Raw genomic sequence first — 10,919 nt, forward strand, 5'->3', positions numbered from 1 at the left:
TGCATCACTGAGCTGCAGGCTGAAACCATACGCCTGAAGACCGGACAGAAAAGCCTAAGCATTATTTTATTAGTGCATCAATCAGTCAGAATAATTATCAATTTTAGCAATTGATTAATCATAAAAGATTCTGTTTTTCCAGCCTCTCCAGTGTTTTTTTTCCTGTTTTATAGCACAGTAAACTCAATATCTTCTGCTAATCAGACAAGACAAGCAATCTGAACATGACAACTTGGAATTTGGGAAATGGAACATTTTTTGATCATTTTTACTTTAGGATTACACAGTCAATTTAAAAAAAAAAAAGTGAAAATAATTATTAGCTGCAGTCCTATTAGTTGCAGTATTTTCATAAATTATAAATCTATCTTCAGTGGCTACAGAGCACATCACCTTGGAGGATGTCATAATATTTTTAATCTCTTTCATACAGTAAACACACACACACAACCCACATTCACACTCACACCCTGAAAAGTACGGTCAACGCGAGGTCTATTCCTCTCTCAGCGAGTGTCTGTGGTTAACAGTGCTTTGCGTTGAAGAGGAGGACAAGAGGAGGGTTCACTCAAACACATGACTGTTACTACCTAAATATTAGTGCAGGGACTCTCCTCTCTCTCTGTCTCTCTCTCCCTCTGAGTGTGCCTCAGTATGTGATAGTCTGTCTGTGTACATGAGTGAGTGTGTGTGCGTGTGTGGATGTAATTATGTGCAGAGGAGAGGCTGTTTGGGGTAAATAGAGTTGCAATTATTCTTTTAACCTGTTAGATTGTCAGCCCCACTAACACACAGGGCCACGAGGAGACAGAAAACAGACAGAGAGACAGACAGATAAGTACTGCATTTAGAGACAAACAGCGGCGCACATTTAACTCGAAACTAAATGCCTAAATTTCTCTATGGCATTTATTATCAGAATGTGATTTTGTTTTTCAGTCAGAATGAAAGGGTTTTAATGATGACGTCTGAAAAAGTGACACTAACATACGCAATTCAACATTTTCTGTTTGTTTTATTTGAAATGACAATAATTGTAGCACCTGAGACTCTGAACAGACTGAAGTGAAAATGATGAATTAAAGGATTAATGTGAACATATATGTTGTTGTTGTGTCTCAAAACCCCGTGGATGTACAAGGGGTGTTTGAAACAGGTGTTAATATTATGGATATAAGTGATTTGATTGCTGTGTGTCAAGACGTGGTATCACTGAATTGATTTAATTTGCGATACACTTGCTGTTGACAGCTGTTTGACTGAGCTGAAACAAAATGCTCCATCAGCGGCAAATGGAGTAACCCATTCAACTCCAATGTGGCCACATTACAGACAGGAAGTACATTTTATTTTCCCCTCAATGGCTTCTCAGCAAAACTGATGACACGCTTTTGAATTATTACATTTTCCTACATAGTATTCAGGTGGGAGGAGAGTGTAATTCAGACCTTATTTTGAAGATGCTCTGCATTTAAGCACAAATTATGTTACTTTATCTTGTAAATAAATCAGAAACGTATCGACCAGATGTTTTAAAATATCCAGATCACAGAGGAATCAGAGAACGGCACATAAATATCCACCATAAACAGAACAATTCCCAAAAGGCATTTTCAAGAAACATTGCAGGATTATTTTCTCTCACTCTCCCTTACTATACTTTCAACATAAACACACACACACACCACAGACTAATAATGTTATCGGCACAGATCACCAACTCAGCAGATCTCAGTTGTGTGTCACCTACAATAACTCAACGCATGCATGCACATGCACACACACACGCACACACAGATGCAGAGTTCGGTGCCCCTTGTCAATAGGACGTTAAGGGTTCTGGCACTAATGACCAGTGTAGAGATAAGAGAGGAGAGGTTAATGTGTTGCTGTGGGTGATCAAGATAAGACCGATCCCTTCAAGCCTGCGGACAATGAAACAGTGAGAAAGGGAGAGAGCATACAAAAACCAGAGGTCCAGGCGGGAAAAAATATACAGAAATAAGTACAAGCCTTCAACACAACAGGGGACTGTTTGTGTAAGACACACTGCTGAGCGTAAACTACTGTTTATTATATTTCATGTTTGAGTAAGAGCAGATTCTGTCCATCAGCACACACATAAATATGCGCACCGCACAGCTGAGTACTGAACACTAAAAACTCAATAGGCACCACCAACCAATTCACACTCTCACTGAATGGGTTATCAGTGCAGCTCAAAAGACAAACCAAATATACGACTCTGTCTCACATTCAAAAGGGCTTTGTTTAGAAGCTTTCTTTGTGTGTGTGTGTGTGTGCGCGCGTGTGTGTGAATACGTCATGTACAGTATGTATGTTTGTTCACGGGGTAGATACAATTTATTGTGATTGCTATTTAACTACTTGTTCTGCCATTACAAACATTTAGTTCATGCATGTATGTATCTCACACACACACACTTTCCTCCCTGTGAGTGAAAGCAACATAAAATGCCTGTCCACCCCCCACCCCCACCCACCCAATCTGTGTGGCCGGCTGGGTCGGCTGACATTTGGACACTTGTCAATCATCTCTTTCAATAGCCAAGCGGCAGGAAAAATGGAGTCGGGGGGTCAGCAACTCAGTGTATCGCCATGGCAACAACTGCACTGAAGTTCATAGCCTGCTGGGATGGTTCTAAGTGTGCGCATGTTTGTGCGTTTGTGTGTGAGAATGTCCATTTTTGTTTCTGGTTCGACTGTGTGCACGCGCCTCCTTGTGTGTTCAATTGTTTCCTGTCAGGCAGAGGCAAATACTCCTCCCATTTTAGCTTTTCCACCTCTAACCTTGCAACCGCGCATGCAGCTTTAGCCTTTTCTCCCTCGTTCCCTGTCTCTCGACACTTTTTCACCTCGCTCCTCTAACCAGCAGGTCAAGGAACAAGGCCCTGCAGGAAGTACAGCATCTAAAAAAAAAAAAAAAAAGAGTACTTAACCTTTCACTACCTTGGCCTCTCCCTCCCTTTGCCTGTCTGCCTCTCACAGTTTTCCCTCTTCCTCACCGGTGTGCATTTCATTGTGATCCTCCACTTGCATCCGCTCTGCGTCTAATTGTTTCGTCACCTTTAATAGTTGTGCTTTCATCTGTTTGCCAGAGCCGCATTTGGACTTTGTTGTTGAGTGGGTGAGAAGCACGTGTTATCCCATACTATGGTTCACATGTATAAGCGGCCCTGTGTTCAGCCAAAGCACAAGAAAACAGGGTTACTGAGCGCACAAACACAGCCACAACAAACTATGTGGAGTCTGCGCCGCTGGTGGTCTGTTTATGGGATGAATACGAAGGACAATTTGTGTTCTCATTCAGGGAAAATAGCTCAGATTGAGCCTCGGAGGACAATCCACTGACCCGTTTACCGAACACTTATCGCAGAGAGGTTCAGCAGCACTATTCATCTCCTGGGGCTCCAGCAGCCACACACAAGCAGGCAGCTAGACCCTCCTATCTACCAGGACTTTAATGACAGCACAATGTGCAGTGACAGCAGCCACACAGAAATGAATTTAATACAATGCTCCAAATGGCAAGAAAACCTGTAGCTCTGGGGATAAATACCTCTCATGAAAATGTGGACATGCAAAACATTTACACAGCAGTTTGCTGCAGATTTTAGGGATTTTAGGGTAGTTTAGTTAGAGGGCTGGATGCTTGTATATTTGAGAACAATTGTTTCCTTTTGGCAAAACAAAAAATGCCTCTTGAAAAAGCAAAGCAATGGCCAACAAAGTAAAAAGAAAAAAAAAGAAAGAAAAAAGTAAAAGAAAAGAGTTCACAGGTTGCTAGACGTTTGTTAGTTTTGTGTCCTTCCTCTTACTGTGACTAGTGACTTTTATGAGTAAAATCTGCTGCTAATAGCTGTTTGATGTGGATTAACATGCTCCATTACCCCAATGTACCAACACTGCCAAAATCATTATAAAGCACACACACAGAAATACACACTCTGTGACAGACACCAACACTGCTCCATCCAAATCTCCCCCTGACAATGCGTGCAACATACACACTTCTTCATCCAACACTCTCCCTCTTCCCAGTCACATCAATGGACAAGGCCTGACTGGAATGGCGTAATTCTGGGGGATAATTCATGGATAATTTTGGGATAATCTCCAGCAAACCATTCGGAGCACTGCCACCCAGTTTGCCCGCAGCCTGATTACCAGGCTTCGAATGCCAGCCACTTGTAGTGACCAGCACCGCCAGCAACCACTTTGCTGCATGCAAATAAACAAAACCAAACAAGGGCCTCCAGCAGGGACACATCCAGCTCCGCTTGCACAGATATTCACTAAATACTGCAGGTTAATGAAGAGACACACACACGCACACAGACACACCGAGTCAAACGAATCCAAAACACTAACGCAAAGACATCTTGTTAACTGCAAAAGCATGCATGTAGAGAGCACACACCCAGCACCTTGTATGCCTCCCGACACACACGCACACACACACATCCAGACAGCTGAGACGAATTCCATTATGTGTGATTGCCATCTCGTGGTAGAAGTAACAGAACAAATGCAAAACTTTTACTGTGACATGTAATACAATACTCACTTTACAATCTAGCTTTCTTCTGTCTTTGTTGACTTTAGACAAATCTGCCTGATGATACTGGACTAGTGAGAATTAAGTTACCATTCATAACACTTCTGAAGTACTAACAACAAAACCTTAGCACTGTACTGTAGCACGATACATTAATATTAAGCTTCACACCGTTACAGTCATCTGGATGATCACCATGTATATATACAGGCAAGTGAAGTGAGAGAAAATCAGCACACACCTTCAGTTTTATACTGAAAATGGTTTAACGTTGAAAATACAAAAGGAACGGCAACTCTGGTTCATATGTTGATAAATACTGACATCTAGTGGCTCAACCTAAAAAGCCACAGGTCCAGGTGCTGATAACATTTAGATCCAAGTAAATACCACCACCTCTTGGCCAAGGCCCCCCATGTAACAACAGGCTAACTAGATTCTTTACAACCAGACAAGCATTTGATTTATCCAAGCAGTTATATTACAAGAACATTTAATGTTGCCATGGAAATCCTGAGCTCAAAATGAGCTGATGTGTTGTACATTTGTGCAAGGATACAAAGTGGACAACTAGTCAGCGATGCACTCACAGTGAGACAGAAAACTAAACACACACACACACAGATATATGCAGGTCTGGGTTTTCCTCTTTTCAAGCAGTTCAAAGTTAATTATCTCTCCTACTTTAACATTTTGACAAAAATGTTGTGATGCCAGCTGCGATGTCACCAGCGTGATAATAGACAATTTTCTGACACAACATAGCATCTCTTCATACCCATCAAGCACTGCAGCATTTACCACATTGATAGCACAATGATTAGTGAAATTCTGTCTTGAACCCCCCCCCCCCCCCACCACCACCACCACCTTCTGCACAATGGATCAAGGAAGTTTTCAATTGGAGAAGCACTGATTCATTTAAATGTAACATAGCCTAATTTCCCTTTATTATATGGAGAATCCTGACATTGTTTATAAACAAGCTGATATGCTGAGCTGATTCTGATCTGTCTGGTTTTTTTTATTTGTTTTGGGGGTTATTTTTCTGTCTTCAAAATATTTAAATGGACTTCATGCTTGTACAGTTGTCTACCTTTCTTGTACTGATCTGTTTTTTTTTTTTTGTTTGGTTGTTTTTTTTTGGGGGGGGGGCATATGTGGTTCTGCTCTTTTCTCTTTACATTTTTTGTTTGTTATTACTGATCATGAACGAAGAATATGAATAACACATTCAAAAAGTTGTACGCACTTTACAGTAGCACAGACAGCCATGACTGCACTGCTAAAAATGTTCACTTTTATCACTTAAAGTCTGCAGAGTTCCCTGTCCTGCTCTGTTTAATATTCTGCACACCTCAGGGACTCCTTCACTGCTGACAGAATAAGTTTGCATTGGCGAGGACTGTGGACCACAAATAAACTGTATGGATACTTTTCACTCTTTAATTCTTTTATTCCATACTGTGTGCACATGCAGATCAAATCTTTCCTTTCTGTGCAGGAGCATGCAAACAACCTCGACACACTCAGACACACATACAAACAGTTCAAATCTACCCAAAAAGTACCATTTCAGATTTACTCACCATCAGTAAAGACCTCTATCTCTGAGGCAGTAAAATCAAATCTGAGGTGCTTAAAATTTCATATTCACGTGCTTAACATCCTCTCCCTCCATTGTCAAAAAACTATGACAGGATATAATGTCAGCCAAAAAAATATTGAAAAAAAGGGCTAAAAAAATTTTAAGTCATGGTTGCAGCACAGAGGAAGCAGTTCCCTGAGGTATCCAGAAGAATGGGTGTCTCCAATCCAACAGTTCGGTAAGAATTGCTCCCCAGTGAAATAAGAAAAAGCCTCCAACATGAACTGTAACAGCTGTTCAGAGCAGACACATGAAGCAGGGTCCCCCCCCCCCTTCACACACACACACACACACGCGCGCTCAGTCAGTCCATCACTCCACAGAGCACTTAAAGTCCAGCACGTATTCGGTCCCGCCGTCGTTTGAGAACGCTGAACAGAGGAACTCACTTCCTTCCGAGTGTGCAGACTCAGCCGAGCATCATCTCACAGCAGTAGCTTTGACCTGCACGGTCACAGATGATAACAGTGAGAGATCATCTAGACAGACTGATGGATCAAAGTGGCACTACAGCTCACCTGGTTTTCCCCAGCCACCCATCGTGTCTCCAGGCGGTAAAAGCACTCCTGTCAGTTTTATACCACGGCAGAAACACTGGTCTCTCCTCCTCTCCCCCCCTCGCCTGTTAGACATTGACTGCTTTGCTCTGCTCTATCTCTGCACTTGACCAATCCACTCTATCAGCTCCACCACTCTCAGCTTCACACAGATTTGCACTGTGCAACCTATTACATTTTATGCTACTCTAACTCACGTGCCTTCTCCCCCCACTGCTGCCAAGCCAGTCACCTGTAGGCTTAGAGGTACTCAAAACCATTTCCCAATGTCCCACCCTCCTTGTCTCATTCTTATCCTTCTATCACCAATCTCTCCAATTTCTGTCATTTTCAACTCCTGCTCAGTTTTCACTCCTACCCACTTTTAGTCCTTTCACTTCCTCCTATACATCCTCTGGCTCTACCCAACCATTACCAATTTTCTTTGACACTATTTGCTATTAGCCCCTAGTCTTCCTCCTCCCCTTCCTCTTATCCCTCTACACTCCATCCCTGTCTCTGCCTATCCTCCTTATATATCCTCAGCCTTCGCTTTCCCTTCTCCCCATCTCCAGCGGCATGAATATATTATTATCTACACAATGGAGCCCTGCTTATTGTTTATGAATTACCAGCCTTGCGGCCAAACAAAGCCTATTTTCATAAGAAACCTCCATTTCATTTCAGCTCCAATTAGATTGGGGGCTAAAGAATAGGAGTCCTCAGGCCTCAGCCCCTAAGGATGGCAGGTCCATTCAGCTTCATTCAATGGGGCCTTATTGCTTTCCCATACAAAAGAGCACGTGGACGGGCTTTCAGACTGAAACACCAACCAAAAATGACTGGGAGACAGTACTGTACAATAACAAATCTTTAAAGAAAGGACACTGAGTGCTTATCCTCCCATCCATCAATTCATCCCTCACTCTTCGCTTTCTTCTTCTCCTCTGTTCGTATATTGTAAGACCTGGACATTAATGACAGACAGTTGAAAGAGAAAGGGAGTGAAAGAAAGAGAAGAAGAAAGAGGCAGAGCAGCTCAGTTTTTCACAATACATGTCAAGTCTAAATGATCACTGGCTGCTGAATAGACAGATGGAAGGGAAAAGAAGTGAGTCATGTGTATGTATGTGTGTATGCGTGTGTGTGTGTGTGTATGTACAGCTGATTGATTCTCTGCTTTGAAAAGAAAGAGAAAAGAGTGAATGAAAGAGAGAGGAAGACCTTGATGCTTTTTCTGAGCTTCACAATAGTCGAGGGGTCTGAGCCGTATTGTGGAGAATCCGCAGTGACAAGCTGTCACTCCATCCCGTTAGGAAAGAGGCAGCGAGACCGAAGAGGGGCCGGGCAGGTCAGAACCCTGATAATACATGTCTGGCTCTTCAGTTCATAAGTTTCTCACCCACCAGACACTTGACAGAACGAGAAAGGCTCTTAAGCTGCGTCCTGGAAAAGTGAGAGTAAAAATAATAAACTCGGAGCCCAAGTGTTACAGAAATGTGTACTTAATATACATAAATCTAAAAAAAAAAAGGTATACATACAGTTAAGTAAACTTCCCAATAGCAAGGTGGTGTCTCTTTTCATGTTCTGGTTCATTATTAGGGACAGAGTGGCTGTCGGCCAGCCCAACACTGTGAAAGAGTCAGTCCAGCAAGGTCAGAGCTGGCCTGGCTTTATCTGCCGAAATCTGCTTCACAGTATGAATGCGAATTGTGCCTTTGTTCCTATGAAGGAATATTTAACGGGAAACAAAAGGCAACTGTTTTCATTACTAACAAATGGACAAGGTGAGAGTCGCAGTGAAAAGGTTGACATCTGTGCTTATTCATCCAACAGCAGCAGAATGGGATCATCCCCCCCGCCCAAAGCTTGTCACAATTATCACGGTACACAATAGATTTCAACAGACTGGTCGTTTCAAAAAGATGCGGAATACACACAAACATATACACATCCATGTGCCTGAATAATTGTTTCATCAGGGTCAGCGACAAGGTGAAATCTATATCATTGCCATACAAACCTATTTTCAGTGCTTTCTTGTGGCTATCATCGGCTTCCAAATGTTTCATGTTTCAATATCAATTCAGTCAGCCAACTCATGAGGAACAGATTTTTAATGTGAACACAGAGCATGTATTCACATTACTCAGACATAGTCACACCATCTTCAGCACAACAGACTATTGGGGGTAATGATAAAAAACTCATAGAGAAGTGACTAACTTTAGAATCACATCTCACAGGCAGGTACGGGAGCCTAGATGGGACTCATGTAACACTACTAAAGCATTAGCAGCTTGCGCAGCGTGTGTTTGCAGCAGTGCAGAGCAGCAGCAACGTACATACATGGCACAGCATTAACTTTTTAAAAGACCCCATGTTGCAAAGGCTACATTGTGGAAACGTTCGTCAACTCAAGATGAACAGTTCTATCACAGGCACACAGAGTGCACAAAGATTATATCTGGCACCCAGGCTCTAATCTCATCCCTCCCTGCAAACATGCAATAAATATAGAATGGCACGGACTGGGGAGAGACAACAATACCTTCTACAGCAAAACTGTTTTAAATACAGAACTGACACTATTCGTAATGTTAAACCTACTTTGTGTGGGCCACACAGTAGACACTGTCATCAGTCAGAGTTCAACTGCGGAGAACTTTAATGCAAATTTCGCCTTGGCAAGCAGCAGCAATTTGCCCAAATTCGTACATTTGTGGCTGAACCCAAAGATGTGCCATCTATGTGGCAGAGTAACGCCAGGCCCAAAAACACGAGTGATTAATTAGTCTGTCTAATTAGCTGTTTACTCAGGCTGAAAGTAAGTGGAGCTGTGCAATGATAAGAAAAAGGAGAGAGAGGTGTATGTTTAATTCAAGCATAAACTTAAACTAACAATACTCCAATAATCAATATTATATCGAATAAAGAAACCTGGAACAGCATGTAATCCACACATGCTAAACGGAATTCAGCCGTTGTTTATATTAAACCTGAGGTTTTCCTGCTATGTGCCTACCGAAATACTATAGCTACAAAAAAGTCAATTAAACTGACAATACGTAATGGTCTGGAAAACATCTCTAATCATTTAATTATTATGAGATATTTTGTAGAGTTGATAAGACTATAAGTTCTTTAGTGTAGCCTATAGTACAAGTCATAAGGCTAGTCCCGAGCCTTAGCTTAGAGATTTGTTAGCCAGGATCATAGCCTCTTGGTTTACCGACACTCATTTAAAGACATGTTAGCTGACTGTGTACAGTACCTGCACAGGCAGCACTTAGCTTGACGCAGTAAAGCAGTTATCCATGGCATCCCACTGGAGTAGTTTGAGAGTACTTGCTGGTAACTGCTCACAGAGCTTCACCTTTTCTTCCAATTAATAATTAATTTAAAAAAAAATTACAGAGAGCACAATTATGAGCCAATGTTACTGAAACAGCAGCTAGCTGTAGTGTTTGAATAGTTGGAGCAAAGAAACATCAGCAAAGCAGCAACATGGCAGACGGAAACAGTTTGATGTGACCGCCTTTTTCGAAGGGTGCGTTTGCCGTTTGCTGCATGTGTCATGTGGGCGGAGTAGCACAATATAAACCGAGCTAGTTCACGGTCTGCTGCGTAAAACCGAATATTTAGATTAGTCTAATACTCCTTACCCAAACAGATAATGGATGGCAGGGAAAAGAAGTCATAAGATGAATAACGGTTAGAAATTAAATTGAATATGCTAGGCACATCCAGAAAATACTGGATTTTATCCCTCTTTTTAGGGTTATAAAAATACAGCAAATAAAACAATCTGAGAAACGAAAATTAACTGTGAACTGACACGATGAGGTATCCCATATACACTTTATTTCATTTTAAGGTTCCTTGGCCAGAAAAGGTGTGGAATCACTGCACTGAGCCATCTTGTTTGTGTGGTGCTTTTAATGACCATATTAATCTATTAATTGACTCAGTTAAAATAAATAAATAAAATGTGGATCAGGGTTTGCAGGAATTTGATTGTATACAACTTACTGAGGCACAGCTCCATGCAAGACCAATGTAAGCTAAAATAATGGCCTAAAAGTACTGTCACAGGATCTCTCTGGAAGACTAGGGCACGTAATAAAGTGCTTATGCATAACCCAGCCAAGTA

The 10,919-nt window shown here is 41.8% G+C and overlaps 1 protein-coding gene across 28 annotated transcripts in view; it reads right to left on the reverse strand.

Moving 5' to 3' along the window:
• sox1a (SRY-box transcription factor 1a) overlaps positions 1–10,329 on the reverse strand; it is a 76,173-nt gene extending 65,844 nt beyond the window's left edge. For 25 of the 28 annotated variants that reach the window (XR_006844726.1, XR_006844722.1, XR_006844723.1 and 22 more), the window contains exon 1: positions 10,041–10,329. The gene's annotated coding sequence lies outside the window, so the exon portion shown is untranslated. Of the gene's footprint in view, positions 1–6,023; positions 6,672–6,745; positions 7,731–7,987; positions 8,210–10,040 lie in introns of those variants that run through there. The other 3 variants (XR_006844728.1, XR_006844729.1, XR_006844725.1) reach the window with 3 other exon arrangements.
• Between the last annotated feature and the right edge of the window lie 590 nt (positions 10,330–10,919).

The sequence above is a fragment of the Scatophagus argus genome, chromosome 11 (assembly GCF_020382885.2).
Source record: "Scatophagus argus isolate fScaArg1 chromosome 11, fScaArg1.pri, whole genome shotgun sequence".
NCBI lineage: Eukaryota > Metazoa > Chordata > Actinopteri > Scatophagidae > Scatophagus > Scatophagus argus.